The sequence below is a fragment of the Tupaia chinensis genome, unplaced genomic scaffold, assembly GCF_000334495.1.
Source record: "Tupaia chinensis unplaced genomic scaffold, TupChi_1.0 Scaffold150166_1, whole genome shotgun sequence".
In the NCBI taxonomy this organism is placed as follows: Eukaryota; Metazoa; Chordata; class Mammalia; order Scandentia; family Tupaiidae; genus Tupaia; species Tupaia belangeri.
Genome location: NW_006210004.1, coordinates 666,108 through 680,277, shown reverse-complemented (window position 1 = coordinate 680,277; position 14,170 = coordinate 666,108). Strand labels below are relative to the sequence as shown.

The 14,170-nt window shown below is 39.9% G+C and overlaps 1 long non-coding RNA gene across 1 annotated transcript in view; it reads right to left on the bottom strand.

The window, feature by feature from the left end:
• Window positions 1-7,782: 7,782 nt before the first annotated feature.
• The window catches only part of LOC102474143 (uncharacterized), a 14,166-nt gene continuing 7,778 nt past the window's right edge, over window positions 7,783-14,170 (bottom strand). The window contains exons 2-4 of the long non-coding RNA XR_337817.2: window positions 11,594-11,714; window positions 10,451-10,542; window positions 7,783-8,047 (exon numbers count right to left, since the gene is read on the bottom strand). This is a non-coding gene — a long non-coding RNA (uncharacterized LOC102474143). The remainder of the gene's footprint in view (window positions 8,048-10,450; window positions 10,543-11,593; window positions 11,715-14,170) is intronic.

The window sequence follows — 14,170 nt, the reverse complement described above, 5'->3', positions numbered from 1 at the left end:
AACTTTGAAACCCGATTTTTTTTTTTTTTTTTTTTTGCTATAGCCACATGTGCTTGCCAGAGAGAGAAAAAGAGAGAGGGTAAATGAAAAATCACCCCCCAGGAGGGATGGCCACATCACCATCCCTTCTCTTCCATTCTCCTCCCGGGATTCTGGGCACACACGAACACATGCCTGGCCTGATTTTCAAGTTGCCAGGTCCAGGACTCGAACTATACGGTTGGTTATGTGGAATTCAGCCACCTTAACTTGAGGTGGAGACAATTTTTAGTAAGATCAAATTGAGAAGATCAGTTTCTGAAAATTCAGTTCTTTCTTTGTGATGATTTTCTATATACACTTGACAGACATAAAAAGACTGCATATGTGGGACATATTTATAAACCACATCTACATGTTTCACATGAATGTGAAGAAATCTGAGGGAGAAAGCCACCAAAGAGCAGATCAAGAACTCATTTTTTTTCTGTCTCCTCAGTTGAAATACTTACCTTTCTAGTTCTGAGTGCTAGAAATAGTGTCGGTGAGAAACAGCACAGTAATTTCAGAGTTTACATTCGGTCACAAAATCTTGGAGTAACTAACAGGAACGCCCAAAACACACTCCAGTCCCAATGATCTGAAGTGGTTCTTAAGGTTTTTTATTTTATGAACATAACATTAGAAAATAAACCATAAAATAAAAATTAAAATCCCACTGGCTATAAAACCAGACCTACAGTTCAAGCTGTAAAGAGATTCCTTTGTGAAAGTCTTTAAATAATGACATGTGCTTCACACATACAAATCTTTACAATTATTCATTATAAACATTAAAATTAATCTTTTATGAAAGTTTCTAAATTTGGTGATCCACACTTGAAAATAGCCACAAAGTAGCCCACATATGCAGAGAGTTTGAGAACCTTTATTGAACTGTGAAACTTATAAATATTTCTGGATTAGTCTCCAACATATTTTGGACCACTATGGTTTAAAAAAAAAATTTTTTTTTTGGAGAGGTTTTTGCTTTAGGGTGCATGCACTTGCCAAGAAGACCGAGACAGAGAGACAGAGAGCGAGAAATCATCCCCCCAGAGAGGATGGCCACGCCTCACTCCCTTCTCTTCCATTCTCTTCTTGCGATCTTGGGCACGCACATACACACACGCGGCTTGAGTTTAAGCCACCGGGTCCGGGACTCAAGCCACAGTCGACTACATGGGAGTCCAGCGACACAGCCATTATACCAACTGCTGGTCCTGGGTTTAAATTTTTTAATAATTATTTAATTTTATTTATTCATTTATTTATTTTAATTTGACGAGAGAGAAAAAGTGAGAAAGTAAGCCACCAGGTCCAGGACTAGAACCTTGGTTGGCCATGTGGGAGTGTCCAGTGCTTTAACCACCATGCCACCTGCTGGTCCCCCAATTTTTAAATGCTTTTAAAATTTTATAATAAAGATTGGGACCAGTAGGTGATGTGGTGGTTAAAGGTACTGGATTCGCACATGGTCAACCGTGGTTTGAGTCTCAGACCTGGATGGCTTGCATTCTCACTTTCTCTTTCTCTCTCTCTGTCTGGTCAAGATAAAAATAAAAAATAAAATAAAAAATAATAAATGGAATTAAATAAATAAATAATTAAAAATATATTTTGTAATAAAGATTTCCATTTTTGGGGGGCACTGGGTGGCATGATGGTTGGGGTGCTAGACTCCCACATGGCCAACCATGGTTTGAGTCCTGAACCTGATGGCTTGCTTTCTCACTTTCCCTCTCTTTCTCTAGCTCTCTGTCTCTGGATAGCATACATGCCCTATAGCAAATTAAAAACAAAACAACTATGATAAATAAAATTAAGTAAATTATTTTTTAAAATTATTTTGAATTTCTAAAATTTGAATGACTAAAATTTATTTTTCAAGGTTTTTACTAGAGGGCATGTGTGCTCACCAAAGAGAAATAAGAGCGAGAGAGACAGTGAGAATTCACTTCCCCGTAGGTATGGCCATGCCTCAGTTCCTTCTCCAGTCTTTTCTTGGGATTTTGGGCATGCACAGACACATGTGCCTGGTATGATTTTCAAGCTATTGGGTTAACTCTTATAATGGTCAGCCATGTGGGAGTCCAGCACCTTAACCAGTATACCCTCTACTGGCCACTATGACTAAAATGTTTAATGTTGAATCATTTTAAACTTACAGAAAAAGTTCTAGAATAATACAAGGAATTCCCTTATACACTTCCCCAACTTCCCTAATTGTCAATATTTTACCCTAATAATGTTATTTTATATAGTTTTATTTACTTACTTATTTTGATTACCAGAAGATGTCTGCACTTGCCAGAGAAAGAGCTCCAGTGTAGTGTGGAATAGCAGAAAGGATGATGGGACATAAAGGTCCCTTGGATTTAAGATCAAGGGACAAGAGGCGGTGGTGATCTGCCCATGCCTGATAACCCAGGCATCAGATACAGAGATGATTATTAGTATCAAGGGCTCTACCAAACTCCCCAAAGTCTCCTAGAACTTAGATGCAGCTGAGGGAAAAGGGACAGACAGATGGCCACACGATGTGATCAAGATTCAATTTCCACAGCTCCAGCAAGTTGGAGAAAAGGACAATCACACAGGAAGAAGAAAAAGTAATGTATTTTGCATACCTAAACTTGTTCCCTAAGAGTTGCACCCGTTTCACAAGAACGGAATGACCACTGAGCTGAATCATATCATGCCCATGGGATATGAGTGGCTGGGTGAAAGAATGAAGTCATATGGATGAAATTGCAGAAGGATTTAGTCTTTCAGAAGACAGAGGATCCTCTCAGGAAACCATTTATCACTAGGACTTCCTGCATCTTCCTGTCTCAAATGCTCAGCTACCTATGTAATTTTCTCCAGTTAATTCACCCTCCACTTCCAACTTTTCATTTGGAGATTATATATGTTCTCTAAAACCCAGCACATAAGACCCTCTTCAAGACATCCCTGATTGTGAAGCTATGAGCACTCCTTCCCCATCTGTGGGATTCCATCATGTGTGTCCAGAGGATATTCAATGTCTTCTGTGTGAATAAATGTCATGTGTCCTCATAGCACACCACAACTCTTCATGTCTTATTTCACTAACTAGTTTGTATTTTTCATGGGGGTATAGACTGTCATACACTTAATCATGAAAATGTCTTAACAATACCCCACACATCCAAGAGGTGCTCAATGTGTATGTATGGAAGAGTGAATTCCCAGCTTGTCTATCCAACAAAATGAAGTACATAGTATCTTAAATTAGGTTCTCCCAGAAGCAGACTCTGAGCCAAAGTTTCTAGTGAAATTGTTTTATCAAGCAAGTACACCCAAGGGTCAGCATGTGGCATGGTGGTTAAGATACTACATGGGTGACTCCACAGTTCAGTCCCAGACCTGGGGGTTTGAAAAACACTCTGGGCACATTTACATGCATGCCCAGAATCCTGAGAGGAAAATGGAGGAGAAAGGATTGTGGTGTGGCCATTCTTCACTCTGTGGTAGGCAGGTGGGAGGGGACAAGTTCTCACTTTTCCTCTCTCTGTCTCTCTCCAGTGAGGACACATGCCCTATAGCAAAAAACTTTTAAATTTTTTTAAAAAAGAACAAATGTATTCCTGGGCCAGTGCCACAGCCTAGTGATTAAGGGAGCTGGATCCCACATGGTCCACCTCTGAATTCCAGCCCTAGATGCTTGACGCACACTCCAGACATGCGCATGTGTGCCCAAATTCCCTGCAGGATGGAGAAATGGAGAAGGGTTTGCTGCATGATCACACACCACTGGTGGTGGTGGTAGGGGTGGTGCTTTCTCCCTTTCTCTCTCTCTCTTTGAAAAGTACACACGCTCTCTGGCAATTAAAAAAAAAGTGCTGTCAGGGCAGACTAGGAAAGGAGTTGGCCAATCAGGTTAGTAAAGGGGAAGCCATTAACAAGGGTACAGGTTATATTAATTCTTTTAATAGAATTTTTTAAAATACTAATTCTTGACTTAGTCTGATCCTGTGGGGAGATCTGGAGCACGAGTTACATTTCTCAGCTCGTCTAGTCTGAAGGTTGGGAGAGTGGGCTTTCGTATACCCTCATTAGTCAGTGACTGGTCGCCAGCCACCTTGGGGGATGTGAACACCCAGGCAATGGCAACTTTCCACCTGGAGGTGGCTACAAGAGCCCAAGGGCAACCCTTTGCAGAAGGTTGCCAGTGCAGGAGATGCTGAGGGGGTCAATGTACTCACTGCACCTGGTGGCAAACACCATCTCTGAGGACTTCTTTATCCATCTTGAGCAACATGAGCCCATGGATCTTCATTAGTCAGTCTGTCAGTATCTTTTTTAGTCTGTTTTTAAATTTATATCCCACCTCTTTATGTTGGTATCTACAAAACATTTTTTAAAAATGCTTAAAGAAAAATACCAGATAATCCAAAGATCTGTCATCTGAAAGAAGAAGCCATGAAAGTCCTGGATGAGGGCTCAGAGGTGCTTTGGGAAGTAGGAGCTTGAGAAGGTTAAACTGCTATACAGAGGAAATGGACAGAATTTATGTTTGCTTGATTTTTTTTTAAATTCTGATTTTTTTAAATTCCCACAGAGGAAAAAGGAGGGAGAACAGAAACAAGGGACATGCCAGCAGACTTCTGAGAACAAGAATATCTGGTGTTTGTGTTTCAGATTCTCAAGTGGCTCTGCCTCCCTAAACACTTACTGTAGATTGCCACCTACTCAGAACTTGGGATAAATAGAGATGTTTGGGGTATAAAAACTAAGGAATAGATTAAAGACAGGAAAGTGATCATGTTGCAGAATGGAGAAAAGAATTCAGTGGAGGCTCACAGAGTCAAAGGACCATGAGACTGTAACTCCACAGGGACTACACAGCCCTTGGCGTGAGCTCTGGTTTTCCTTCTCCCCAAGGCATGGAATATGAACATTCAGGCCAATCTTATCTAGAGTCTTCTGGTAACTGAACTGTACTAAGGAAGCTAATAGCACGTCAAAATATCTTTATGAGGCACTTTCTTAAAATAATAAACAATCAGGATATGGGAGAAGTTTTGGGAGTCATATGAAAACACAAAATATGGAAGAGAGAAAGGCAAAACGGAGAGCCAATAATCCTGTCCCTGGTCCAATCTTGTCTACATATTATTGTTCACAATAGTGATTTGAAAATGGCAGGGATAGGGTAACTGTCTCTCAGGTGTCTCTGAAAGTCTTAATAATGAAACAGAGTCTGAAAAATGGGCTCATTTAAATCCTTTCTGGGTCATAGCTGTCTGAAAGGCTGTTTGTCTACTTACATTGGCTCAAGTTCAAGATGCCCTATGCACTTGGTAAAATTGGCTAGCTAATGCTTTCCTTTTATGGTGTGTTCTATTTTTCTATTCTACCCTTCTTTTTTAAAGGCTTACCAAACAGGCTTTGGTATTAAGAAAAAGTGGACTGAAAACATTTTTTTTTTTTTAAGATTTTGGCATAGGGCATGTGTGCTTTGCAGAGAGAAAACCAGAAAAAGAGAAAATGGGTATGGCCACACTGTAATCTCTTCTTCTCCATTCTCTCAGGATTTGGGGCATGCATGCACACATGCCCAGCGTGATTTTCAAACCACTGGGTCTGGGACTTGAACTGCAGTTGATCATGTGAGAATCCAGTGCCTTCGCCATGCCATCTGCTGACTCCCAACCTGAAAACTTTTAGAATGGTGCAGAGCAATTCCAACGACTAGAGTGTCACTATATCTATTCCAGGGAAGAAAGGCTTGGGGGTTTTAGGAAACAGCAATTAGTTACTATGATGAGAGATGTAAGGTGTATGAAGGCTGGACAGAACATAGGAGCTAGCGAGAAATTTCTAAGTTGTTTTTCAGTGATGGGAGGTTACTGAAGATGTTTGCATATAGGAGTAACATTAAATATTAAAAGGAAATGATCACTGGTTGCACATCGTAGGCAAAGGAAAGATGGGTGTCTTAGTTATCTTGGGCTGCTCTAACAAACTACCATAGGTTAGGCGGAAAAAGGAGGGAGAACAGAAACAAGGGACATGCCAGCAGACTTCTGAGAACAAGAATATCTGGTGTTTGTGTTTCAGATTCTCAAGTGGCTCTGCCTCCCTAAACACTTACTGTAGATTGCCACCTACTCAGAACTTGGGATAAATAGAGATGTTTGGGGTATAAAAACTAAGGAATAGATTAAAGACAGGAAAGTGATCATGTTGCAGAATGGAGAAAAGAATTCAGTGGAGGCTCACAGAGTCAAAGGACCATGAGACTGTAACTCCACAGGGACTACACAGCCCTTGGCGTGAGCTCTGGTTTTCCTTCTCCCCAAGGCATGGAATATGAACATTCAGGCCAATCTTATCTAGAGTCTTCTGGTAACTGAACTGTACTAAGGAAGCTAATAGCACGTCAAAATATCTTTATGAGGCACTTTCTTAAAATAATAAACAATCAGGATATGGGAGAAGTTTTGGGAGTCATATGAAAACACAAAATATGGAAGAGAGAAAGGCAAAACGGAGAGCCAATAATCCTGTCCCTGGTCCAATCTTGTCTACATATTATTGTTCACAATAGTGATTTGAAAATGGCAGGGATAGGGTAACTGTCTCTCAGGTGTCTCTGAAAGTCTTAATAATGAAACAGAGTCTGAAAAATGGGCTCATTTAAATCCTTTCTGGGTCATAGCTGTCTGAAAGGCTGTTTGTCTACTTACATTGGCTCAAGTTCAAGATGCCCTATGCACTTGGTAAAATTGGCTAGCTAATGCTTTCCTTTTATGGTGTGTTCTATTTTTCTATTCTACCCTTCTTTTTTAAAGGCTTACCAAACAGGCTTTGGTATTAAGAAAAAGTGGACTGAAAACATTTTTTTTTTTTTTAGACTTTTGCCATAGGGCATGTGTGCTTGCCAGAGAGAAACACAGAGAAAGAGAAAGTGAGAAATCACCACTCAAGGGGTATGGCCACACTGTAATCTCTTCTTCTCCATTCTCTCAGGATTTGGGGCATGCATGCACACATGCCCAGCGTGATTTTCAAACCACTGGGTCTGGGACTTGAACTGCAGTTGATCATGTGAGAATCCAGTGCCTTCGCCATGCCATCTGCTGACTCCCAACCTGAAAACTTTTAGAATGGTGCAGAGCAATTCCAACGACTAGAGTGTCACTATATCTATTCCAGGGAAGAAAGGCTTGGGGGTTTTAGGAAACAGCAATTAGTTACTATGATGAGAGATGTAAGGTGTATGAAGGCTGGACAGAACATAGGAGCTAGCGAGAAATTTCTAAGTTGTTTTTCAGTGATGGGAGGTTACTGAAGATGTTTGCATATAGGAGTAACATTAAATATTAAAAGGAAATGATCACTGGTTGCACATCGTAGGCAAAGGAAAGATGGGTGTCTTAGTTATCTTGGGCTGCTCTAACAAACTACCATAGGTTAGGCGACTTCAACAACAGACATTTATTTCCCAACATTGTAGAGGCTGGGAGGTCCCAGGTTAGGGTGCCAGCGTGGTTGGGTTTTGGTGAAGGTCCTCTACCTGCAGAGGGCTGTCCTCTTGATGTATCTTCACGTGGAACTGGGAGTGAGAGAGCACATGCTGGTTTCTCTTATATGGTCAGGAGGATCCCAGCCTCATCCCCTTGTCTAAATCTGACTACCTCCCAAAGGTCCTATCAGAGGGTGGGGTTTTGACATATGAATTTAGGGACAGAAGAACACAAACATGGAGTCTATAATACCAAAGAATCGCTTCTCTTTTTTAAAATTAATTTATTTTATATTCAAGAATTGCTTCTTGAGACTTTTGCAACAGTTCAAGAGGGAAAGATTCTAGCTGTACTGTGCAGTGAGATTCTCACTGACTATCAAAGATGTGAGAAAGATATTAGCAAAATAGGGCCAGCTCCAAGGTGTAGCAGTTAGGTGTTGTGCAAAGGAAGCCAGGTTCCATGGGACTGACTGGGGTTCGCCTCCTGGCCTCATCAGCTTCACACCATGCTACATACGGGTCTTCAGAATCCTGAAAGGATGAAGAATTGGAAGAAAAAGAATTGTAGTGTGCCAGGCCCCAGTAGGGGTGTGTGTGTGTGTTTTCTTTCTGTCTTTCTCTTTCCCATGCACACACACATTTTCTATCATGAATAAAAATGAATCAAAGATATTAGGAAAGTAAAATCAGGCCAACCAATGGCATGGTAGTTAAGGTGGCTGGATTCCAAATGACCAAATGTGCATTTCAAGTCATGAACAAGGCAGCTTGAAAAACATGCTGGACACATGTGCAACCATGTCCAAAATACCAAAAGAAGGAGAGGTGGAGGACAAGGGATTGCAGCATGACCATCTCCCATAGGAAAGGTGCTAATTTATTTGACATTGGTTGCTTTTTTTTTTTTTTAAGGCAATCTAATGGCTTTTCCCTAATAGATTTTCAGCTTCACTAGTATTTGCAATTGTGAACTTCCTTCTGTCATTTAAAATATGTAAAAAATATATATATAACTATTCTTTAGCCACGTGACTCTTCATCGGCTGAGCTGACTTCAGTTGTCTAGAAACCTCGAATTTTCCTGCTTGCCACAGATAGAAATAAACAACTAAAGTGTCCTTTAATTCACCTCTCCCAGAGTGCCAGTGCAAAACATGGTAAATGTATTCATATTTTCAAACCACAATATGGATTTCTGGAGTTCCTCTTACATATATTTAACTACACTTTGTTCTGACAAACACAGGTCCTTCATTTTATTTTATTTCTTGTCCTAGACATCAACCAAGGTGAAGCTAAGAATATAGTCCTAGAGATGGTTTGCTGTGCTTAGCAACTTTTTTGTAAATGGATCTAATTCTGTTCCACAAATCCGTTCAGGAGCTCTGAATGAGCTCTGTCTCTCTCTGGCAAGCACATTTGCCCTATGGAAAAATGTTTAAAAAGAAATAAAGAACAAACGATAGGCCATTAAAGGATAACTTTTATAACAAAAGATTTCAAAAACAGTCTTTCCTAAGGTGGGAAGATTTATTTTCCCTTCTTAAAAAGTTTATCCGTGGGCCAGAAGGTGACATGGTAGTTAGGGTGCGGAATTGTTCATGGCCAGTGATCGGACTCCCAGATTTGGCAGCCTGAAAAATACACCAGGTGCATGTGCATACATGCCCAGAATCCCAAGAGGAGAATGGAAGAGGAGGAACTGAGGCATGGCCATACCCCCCACATCCCAGGGGGAGTGATTTCTCACTTTCCCTCTCTCTGTGTTTCTCTGTCTCTTTCCAGTGAGTGCACCACCCTTTAGCAAAAAAATCTTAAAAAAAAAATAAATAAAAAAAACAAAATCTAAACTTTATTTGTTTATTTATTGAAAGAGAAAGAGAACGAGAACGTTAACAGAATCTCACCACACTGCAAATCCCCCATCCCTAGTCTTCCAGCCAGTCAGGGCCATAGTCACATCCACAGGAGTATGCGGCATATCCAGGTTGCCCTTGGACCTAAACCCGCAAGCCTCCCCATGTGGCTCTAGCACTGCACAGTTCTACCCACTGGGTAGGCCAGGAAATTTATTTTTGAAAATACTGACTGACTGGATCATTGCAGTCTTAGTAAGATCTCTCTTTTTTTTAATATAAATTTTATTACTACTACTAATTATTTTTTATTTCCTATAGATCACATGTGCTCACCAGAGAAAGAGGGAAAGTGAGAAAATAAGCAGCCAGGTCCAGGACTTGAACCGCAGTTTGCCGTGTGGGAATCCAGCACCCCAATCCCCATGCCATCCACTGGCCCCAGGATATCTCATGTTAAAAATCAGTCCCAGTGATGTTTCATGGTGCATTTTACCGCAATCTAGCATGTCTTCAACACAGTTGAGAGGAAAATTGTCACTAGAGTCCTGGTGATATCAAAACACTAAATTTTACTACCATTCATTGCACATAAAATTTTTCTACTTTTCCTGGCTACCCTTAAACAAGACATTGGCTACCCTTAAAAAAAAAAGGGGGGGGGTATGTTTATTTCCCTTAGCAAATGCACATGACCAAACCTTTTTAGGGCTTAAAAAGTTCCACAAAGGAGTTGGTAAGTGAAATGTTGGTTAAGGGCACTGGACTCCCACAAGGCTGACAGCAGTTGGAATCCTGGACCTGGCGACTTGGTTTTTCACTTTCTCTCTCTCTGTGTCCCTTTCTGGTCAAATTAAAATAAGTAAATAAATGAAGTTAAATTTTAAAATAAAAATAAAAGAAGCTTAAAAGAAAAAAGTTCCACAAGAACTTTTCCATATAGGTCCAGTCAACTAAACTGGCTTAGCCATGACTGCGGAACTCTGCCTTTCATTTCCAGCCTCTGCATCCAGGCTCCTTCTCATCCCTGGAATTCCTCGACTTTCTCTGCTAAAATTGTGATCATGCTCCCACATACCTTGTTTGCTCCTATATCAGGATGTTTTGATTTTTCCGTGGAAGTGTAATGTCATTTTTATAACTGGAAGGTTGGAGTCAAATTCTTCTGTCCTAGAAGAATATAAATTCCCTCTGGATTTTAATTATCCTTCATAAGGACTTAGCTCAAATGATAAAAAATGGTAGGAAGCCTAAAGGTATTTCCCAATTGAAGGATTATATGAATAAGTCCATATGCATCAAAAGGACATAGCAAGAAGTTAGAATTGAAGCCTTTGGTGATACAGAGCCGTCCCCATAGGCAAGGTGACAGAAATGCCATGACTCCCAACACCAACTGCCATCCCTTTCTTCAACAAAGCAATTCACTCATTGGAAACCAACCTTTGGCTTTCTTTCAATGGAAACAGATCAGAAAATATTTATTTACAGAAAAAATTTTATAGAGCTAGACTCATGGCCTAAGGGTTAAGGGAGTCAGATCCCACATGGCCATCTTTGCAGTTCAATCTTTGCTTCTGTGGCTTGAAAACATACCAGGCATGTGTGCATGCCCTAAACCCTAAAGGATGGAGAGATAGAGGGAAAGGGATTGTGGAGTGATCATGTCCCATTGAAAGGTGCTTTCTCACTAATTGTCTCTGTCTGTCTGGTGGGCTCATGCACCCTTTAACAGTTTAAAAAAAAAAAAAAAAAGACGGGCCAGCAGGTGGTGTGGTGGTTAGGGTGCTGGACTCTCACATGGCCACCTGCAGTTTGAGTTCTGGACCTGGCGGCCTGCTTTCTCACCTTCCCACTCTCTCTCTTACTCTTTGTCTCTCTCTTGTGAATTAAAATAACAATAACAATAAATAAAAATAAAATATTCTTTAAAAAAATAAAGAAACGATTTTATAACAAGTTTGCTGGGACAGATATATTTCACCATTAAATTCCACAGCAATGGGTAGACTTTTTAAGGTTGAACTTCCTTAATACTAGTGTTTCATTTGTCTAGGGGTTAATTATATGCCATCTAATATTGGTATTGAAATATATTTATGGAATCTTTCCAACTCCAAATGAATTGAACTTGATTATTACCAGAAAGGGAAGAAGGAAAAGTCTTCAGTGGAAGGTGATGGAATTTCATTCTATCTTATTTATGAACTCATAATTTTACCTGTTACTGTTTTATAAATGCTGACAGAAGACTCAAAACTCCTGGGGCAGGGGCAAAAGACTTTCTCGCCCATGGCACAGCAGGTAACATAAGCTCCATGCTTGTGTTGGTTTCCTTTGACCTGCAAACCACATACAGTTAAAGAGAAAGACTGAAGTTGGAAATCTTGCCACTTTGTTATAAACTATAAGCTAACTTGTTCTTTGTACTGAAGGAGACATTACTTCACCCCTCAAGCTTGCCTGATGCAAATATAACCCTGAGAAACAGCCCAGGTAGTAGGTGGTCAGGGCCTTGCACTCCTGGCATACCTAATAAGATGCAAGACTCATGGAGGAGTATTTCTCTCCACAATCATTTTGAGTCCCCATTATTTAGAATGAAACACTAAGACTCAGAGAAGTTAGTAGGAGACATTATATTTATGCAAACAGTAGTATCAGAACATGGGTTTTATCATTCTTAACTGGTACTATTGGATTGTTGGAAACATCATATATTTTTTCAAATTTTTTATGCAAAAAAAAAACACAAAAAATGCATCATGACTTTTCTGACAACCCAATATTTCCAAGATACTAGTAGTGCCCAGTACATAAAATATCTTATTAATAATTTTTTTAAAGAAAAACTAAATCTTTTCTTAAGAATAATTTAATTTTATTTATTATTATTTTTAATTTTACCAAAGAGAGACAGACAGAGAAGGGGGAGGGGAAATGAGAAAGCAAGCCACCAGGGCTGGGACTCAAACCACAGTCAACCCTGCAGGAGACCAGAACCTTAACCACCATACCACCTGCCAGCCCCTATTAATAATTTTTAAATTTTGGAACCAGCAGTTGGTATAATGGCCATGTTGCTGGACTCCCATGTAGTCGACCTTGGTTTGAGTCCCAGACCCGGTGGCTTGAACACACGCTGGGCGCATGTGCATGCATGCCTAAGATCTCAAGAGGGGAATGGAGAAGGGATTATGGTGTGGCCATCCCCCTGGGGGGTGATTTCTCGCCTTCTGTCTCTCTATCTCTGTCTTTCTGGTGCACACACACACCCTATAGCGAAAACCTCTCAAAAAATATATTTTTAAAATTTTGATCATGAGCTTAAATGGTAAATACTTGGATATAAATGAAATTTATGAAATATAATAAATAATAGCTACATTATTAACATTTAATAAGGCATCATAAAATATAATGTCTAATAAAATATTATCACATCTATTTTATTGAATAGTATATTTTACTTTAGTTTTTAAATTCCTTTTAGAATTATTTAATTTTATACATTCATTCATTTATTTTAATTTGACCAGAGAGAGACACAGAGTGAGAGAGAGAACGAGAGAGAAGGAAAGTGAGAAAGCAAGCCACCAAGTCCAGGACTCGAACCATGGTTGGCCATGTGGGAGTGTCCAGCGCCTTAACCACCACACCACCTGCTGGTCCCTGAATATTTTAAGTATTGCTAAATAAAATATTATAACTAAAATTTACATACTTGTAAATATAACTTTCCTATGTTTTGCTTTTTAAATTTGGCTACTGGAAAATTTTAAATTACATATATTATAGTCTCACATATATGTTTATATCAAGTAACACTGAAATAGACCATAATTGTTTTATATCATTCTCCTCGTTAAGTCCCTTGTCATTAACCTACTTCTTGCTTTTTTATGAGGTATAACATATATATAGTACATATACTGCACTTACATTTAGCACACAACTTGCTGAGCTGTTACCAATGCATATGCTCCAATACTCACCACCCAGATCAAGAGGTAGAACACTTCCATCTTGCAGAAAGTGCTCAGCCCTTTCCTAGTCAGCACTCACTGACAGCCTCCCTTCGTGGTAGCCACTGTTTTAACTTCTATCTGCGAATTTTTCCTTGATTAGCCAGCAGTCTACTGCTTAAGAGAGTCAGTCCCAGGGTTTGAGTCCAGACTTGGAGGCTTGAAAAGTACTCTGGGTGTGTTTTTGTAAGTGCCTCAAACTCTAACAAAATAGAAAAATGGAGGAAAAGAAATTGTCGCACCATCACTCTCCACTGGGGGGTGTTTTCTCCCCTTCTCTCTCTCACTCTCTCTGGCAAGTGTATGTGCTTCCGGGAAAAGAAAGAAGTTTTTCCTATCCTAGAATTTCACATAAATGCAATCATACAATGTATACTCTTTTGTGTCAGGCCTATCATGCTCAGCAGGATGTTTCTGAGATTCGTCCTCACTGCTGAATGCATTAGCAATTTGTTTTTTATTGCTTTGTAGAACTCCACTGTATGGCTGTACCACCGCTATCTATTAATATTTTCCAGTTGGTGAACATTGGATTGTTTCCAGTTTGGGCTATTAAGAATAAAGCCGCTATGAACATTCGTTGTGTGTGTCCACACACACACACACACACACACACACACACACACACACATACATATATATCCCTCTGTGGTCTCTTTGGTAAGCTTCTCCCATCCATACTCCCACCCACACCCCAGTACCATGCAATTTGCCCTTCTTTTCTTTTCTTTTTTTTTTTTTTTTGAGAGGTTTTTGGTATAGGGTGGTCGACA